Genomic DNA, 6,473 nt, shown 5'->3' with positions numbered 1-6,473 from the left:
TCCGCATTGCCCGGCGACAGCTTCTAAGGCAGGTCACCCACCCTCTTGATCTTCTCTTTGGGTTTCTCTGAATCCTGGGCCAGGTGCATTTGTAGCCGAAACCTGACTAAATTTAAAGGAGACATAGACAAATTCACTATTATATAGGAGATTTTAACATACTTTTCTCAGTGACTAATAGAATAAGCAGTCAAAAACTCAGTAAGTACAGAGATAATGAAGCGTTAAATATGTAGATCACTGTATCTCACAATTGCAGAATAGACATTTTGAAATACAGAACATTTACTAAAAATAACCCCCCCAAAAACATGTCATCTATGAAGTACATCCCAACAAGTTTTCATTGTATTTATTTTAAAATTTTTGTTTTATTGTAGTAAGAACACTTAACATGAGATTTACTCTCGTAACAAAATTTTAAGTGTGTAATACAATATTGTTGCCCGTGGATATAATGCTGCAAAGCAGCTCTTTAGAGCTTATTTATCTTGCTTAAGGAAACTTTATGCTTGTTGATTAATAACCTCCCTCTCCTTCTTCCCCCAGCCCCTGACAACCACCATTTCAATCTTTGAATCTATGATTTTTGACTATTTTAGATATCTGGTATAAATGGAATTATACGTCTTCCTGTGATTGGCTGATTCCACTTAGCATAGTGTCCTTGGGGTTCATCCATGTTGTCTCAAACTGTAGAACTTCCTTCCTAAATAGTATTCCTTAGTATGTATATGCTACATTTTTTTTTTACCCATTCATCATAGATGGACATTTAGGTTGTTTCCACATCTTGATTATTTTGAATAGTGCTGTGATAAAAATGCAAGTGATAATATCTCTTTCAGATCTTTTTTTAAAAAAATATATATTTTATTGATTTTTTACAGAGAGGAAGGGAGAGGGATAGAGAGTTAGAAACATCGATGAGAGAGAAACATCGATCAGTTGCCTCCTGCACACCCCCAACTGGGGATGTGCCTGCAACCAAGGTACATGCCCTTGACCGGAATCAAACCTGGGACTTTAGAGTCTGCAGGCCGACACTCTATCCACTGAGCCAAACCGGTTAAGGCCTCTTTCAGATCTTGATTTCAGTCTTTTGGATAAATAACCAGAAGTGAGATTGATGGATCTTATTTTAGTTATTTAAAAAAATTTTTTAGAGTAATCTTCATACAGTTTTCTGTAGCAGCTACGTTATTTTGCACTCACACTGACAATGTGCAGGAATTTCAATTGTCTCCATATGCTCGCCAGCACTTGTCTTCTTGGATATGCAGATTAATGTATTTCATTAAATTCAGGAAGTTTTCAACTTTTATTTCTTCAGATGTTCTTCATTTTTCGTTCTGTTCCCTTGTTTTGGCATTGCCATTTTATGTATGTTGGAATGCTTAATGGTGTCTCATTTTTTTCTAAGGCTGTTTTCTTTTTTTTTTTTTTCCTCTCTCTTCTTGAGATTATGTATACTCTATCAGTCTCTTCTCAATTTTGCTGATTTTTTTGTTCTGCCAGCTCAAATTCACTATTGAATCCCTCTAGTGAAATAACTGTGTTTTTCAACCCTACAGTTTCTGATCCCACCTACCCTCTAAGGCTGTTGTTATTGTTTGCTTGCTTCTTTTTATTTTTAATTGTTTAATGATTTGACTGAACTAATTTTGTAAAGTCTAGTTACTCTAACATGTGTAACCACTAATTTTCCTGCTCAGATTGCCTTCCTTTATTTTTTTAATCTCAGGTGTTGCCCCGAGGTTGGCATTAGCCATTTATTGGTCAAAGGTTGTGCTTAAGCCCCTTTATCCAGTTAGAGTTTTACTTTTTGCTATTGGCTTGGAGGTTGATATCATGGTTCAGGGTGTTTGGGTTTGGGGCCCTATGTCATTCAGGGACTAGTAGCTTTGAATTCTTCTCTCTGCTCCTTAGCGGGTACAACCTTGGACATGCACACAATCTTTCACATTGCCAGACAAGAGCCTGAATTTATTATTAATCCTGCCTCTTAAGAGTCACCCCTGGATTAGAATCGTGTGTTGTTCAGTCAGTGTTTGGGCAGAGGTTATATTTAAGCCTCTTATACAACTGAGCCTCATGCCATCTTATATGATGGCTTTGTGTGAATTTTGGGGAGTGCTTTCATGTATGCCCATATCTTGCTCTGATTTCTCCTAGTGAATGAGGCCTAGTCCGTGTACAGTCTTTTTGACCCACATAATTGGCTGTGACCTTAACACGGTTCTTTATGGCTTTCTTTTTCCTTGGTTCATTCCATTAAACTTCTGGCTGCTCTATTGTTTTGCTTGAATCATGGGGCTACTAGCCTCATAATGTCCACCAAGATCTTGTTGTTTTAGATAACACCCTTAGACATGGAGTTCTTTACTCTCTATTCCATATAAAGTCAGTCCCTCAGGAACTGCTCCAAAGTTCTTTGGCCTTAACCACAATTTGAGCTAAGACTCCAAATACATTCCCAAAAGTTAGATTTCTAATTTAATTATATTTAAACCTGGTGTGGCCCATGTATCAGTTCTTTGAAATTTTTTGACACTTGCTTTTTGGTTTGTCATTTAATGTGTTTTAATAAATGTGACTATGCAATTGAAAAAATCATGATACTTTTTCAAATGCTACTGAAGAGTTCTTTGTGTGTCTAGTATGTGAAGCTTTTATTTATCATCAAAGAATACGTGTGCTTTTTGGTTTTTCATCCACTCATTACATTTTGACTATTGTTAATTTCCACCAGAATATTTTTTACTTTTTATTGATCTTATATTTTTCTTTTCATTCTTGTGCTTTTAAATTCATTGAATATCAACTTGTTTCACTTTATTCCTGCACTGATCTTAACATTCGTTTTTCTTTGTATATCTTTGAAATTTTAGTAAGAGTTTTAAGCAAAGTTTAAAGTTCATGGTCCTACCTTATGGTGACAGGAGAAAATGTGACTTGGATGGTGGGCACACAGTGTAATATACAGGTCTTGTAACATAGAAGCCCACACCTGAAACCAGATGATCATGTTGACCAATTGTCACCCCAATAAATTTAGTAAAAAATAATAAAGTTAATATTTTTATCATCCTCCTGAATAATACACAGACTTAGAATTTTTGAACTCCAACATCTCTCCCAGCTTGCATGAAAATATTTTATTCTTTTAGTTCTATTTTTTGTTTGTTTTAACAACTGAAGTACAAATTATTATTGCTTCTTGCCATCACTGTTTTTTAATTTTATGTGTTAATCATACATTTACAGTTTTGTTTTGTTTTTGTCTCAACATTCCTTTCTGCATCTTAGAACATTCTGATGAAATAATTTTTCTTCTACTTGAAGTATATCTTTTAGACATTTCTTTGTGAGAATATATTGGTAATAAAATATCTCCATTTTTGTTTATCTGAAAATGTTTGAATTTCCTCTCTATTCTTTTTTTTAATATATTTTATTGATTTTTCACAGAGAGGAAGGGAGAGGGACAGAGAGTTAGAAACATCAATGAGAGAGAAACATCGATCAGCTGCCTCCTACACACTCCCTACTGGGTATGTGCCCGCAACCAAGGTACATGGCCTTGACCGGAATCGAACCCAGGACCCTTGAGTCTGCAGGCCGACGCTCTATCCACTAAGCCAAACCGGTTAGGGCTCCACTCTATTCTTAATGATAGTTTTCCTGTGTATAAAATACCTGTTTAACAGACATTTTCTTGTAACATTTCTTGCTGTCATATTAAAATTGTTCTGTTTACTTTGTCTTTCTTTTTACTTGTAAGATTTTGTCATTTGCTTTGTTGTGAAACTTATTAAGATGTGCCTGATTATGGCTCTCTTTTGTTTATCTTGATTAGGATTTTTGTGATTCCTGAATGTTAGAATTTTTGTTCATCATCAATAATGAAAAATTCTTAGTCATTATATAATCACATATTGGATTCCCTTATATTATAATTTCTCTTTTGGAATTCCAATTATGTTATATCTTCACACAACTCCCTTAATTTCTCTTAAGGTTTTTCATATATTTTCTATCTTTGCCTCTGCTGTTTAGTTTGTAATTTTTTTCAGATTTTAATTCACGATTTCTCTCTTTCATGTAAGTTGCTATATAAGCCTTCCATTTTGTTTTAATTTCACTTATTGTATTCTTTGTTTCCAGAAATGGCGTAATACTCTTCAAGTGTGCCTCATAATTTTTTATCTCTCCCTTACTATTCATATTTTAAATCCTTTTTTATTTTTTAATATCATTAAGCATACTTATATCCTATATCTGAAGACAGTGGATGTGTTCTCCTGCTCCCACTCTGCAGTTTTGTTTTCTCATTGTTTACTTTGTCATTTCTTTAATTATGAATTCATGTTTCTTGAACTTTATTTGTGGGGTATCTTTGAAGCCTGGGCTGAGCTGTGGTCTTTCAGAAAGGATTTCTGTTCATTTCTACCAGGAGCCTGGAACCACTAGCAACTTGTGTCTGCTTTAAATTGAATTTTTGCCTGGCAGTATTTTGTACTAGGCTGGTAGTATAAATATGGGTCAAATCTGGGTGAATGAATTTCAAGAGAGATTTTCCCCCATAAATCCAGAACTAAGACAAGACACAAGTTTGCTTACCAAAAATTGCCTTTCTATCTGCCTTTGCTAGGTTGGTTTTAAAAAAATGTTTTCATTAAGTGAGTAGCTTTTTGTGGTCTTGAATTTATTCAGGATCTCTCACTCAAATTGGATCAAAATATTTGTCTTCTATTCCCTATACCCAAGTCATTAAGACCAAGCTATAGGTTACTGGGATCCACAGAAGCCCCCAGAGCAGCCTCTGAGTTCAGCGCTTGCTTACCTTTCTCTATCAGCCCTATGGAATTTTCCCTGCTTTCCTGTAAGCCCAACCGTACAGTAAAATGGTCTTTAAAAATACATTATTCTGTTTTTAGGTATTTTATGATAGGAAGATTTTAGGATAGTAGTCTCATTATATGATGGAAATATATATTCGTTAAGCAAAATCCTAACATCATACTAAAGTGTACTCATGAATTATCAAATGTGAAAAATATTTTCATGATTAAGGTACCAAAATAAAACCTATGTTTTAATCCATGCAACATATGTCTGATTGAAGACAACTAAGTAAAACTATTCTTTCATTGATACAATTAATGAAATGAAGTTTTGTTTTAGTAGTTTCTGTTAGGTAATATATATTACTTGAAAGCCACAGCTAAAAGGTATACAGTATTTCCAAGATACGTGTATATTTTTAACTGATTATAAAGGTGGTGAATTTAGATGCTAATAAATTTGAGAGTCATTCTCAATTGGGACTGAAAAAATGTATAGTACTAGGATTATTGCTTGACAAATATTTTTTTGTACTCCTGCAAGAATCAGTTGTACTAGTAATATATCTGAGTACTGATAGTCTCTGATGCTGTGGTAGTCACTGCTGATAGGAAAGAAGGTAAAAAAAAACTAATGAGATGTGCCCCATACTTTAGATATTTACAATCTACTAGAGGAGATAAATGAAAAGGAGGTAATACAGCACATTATGATACACACCGTCATTGATACACTTAAGAAGTCTAGGAAGAAATGATATATTCTACTGGGGGAAATCTGAGGACGGTTCCTAATATATGATGATATTTGAGCCAGTTCTTAAAAGATGAGCAGTGCTTTACCAGGGGGGAAAAGGAGAGGGAAGGACACTTCAGGTAAAGAGAATAGCATGTGTAGAGACAGGAGAGATATCAAAACATTGTGTAATGTGATTCTATGGCGGAGAGAGCAGGGGTTGTGCAGTAGTGGCCATGACAGATGATAGTAGTGGGATATGTGAAGGGCAGGTTATCCAGAGTATTTTTTTTGTTTTACTCCATCCTAAGATAAAATTGATCTCTCAGTAATGGGGTGCTATCTAGTTTAGAAGGTTTCCGATATACATTTCTGTATGTCAACTGGCAGAATTCCAGAGGACAGAGATTCTGAAGAGGAGAGGAGGGGAGGGGGGACAGTTGCTGCCAACAAAAGGATCTCTAGGAGTGAGTAACAACAAATGTTTGGATACATCAAATCATTAAGTCTTTTCTCTGTAAAAAGAATAAAACATTTTTGATGTTATAAGGTAAGAGAATCATGTGCTTCTTTCTTTTGTGATTAAAACCAGTACTCTACGGAATGCAAAACTTAAGCCCAACTTTTTCATGTTTTGTGGCAAATGTTAATGATCAAGAAATAAGTAATTTTTGTTTTCAGACAATTTCACAAATGACTAATTATTTATTTGCTTTAATCTCTTTGGTTATATATCAGATGTTATCTTTTAGAAATCTGTAATATCACAAAGAAGAAAAAATAGCTATTTTTTTTTCAATTATTTTAAACATCCTTCAACCTTGTAGTATAAAATCTTTGAGGTCAAGAAGACTTTTAATGGGATTAAAGTCAAGGCCAAATGTGTTTCT

This window comes from Myotis daubentonii, chromosome 7 (genome assembly GCF_963259705.1).
Source record: "Myotis daubentonii chromosome 7, mMyoDau2.1, whole genome shotgun sequence".
Lineage (NCBI taxonomy): Eukaryota > Metazoa > Chordata > Mammalia > Chiroptera > Vespertilionidae > Myotis > Myotis daubentonii.
The sequence above is the reverse complement of the archived record's forward strand: the minus strand, read 5'-3'. Positions refer to the sequence as shown.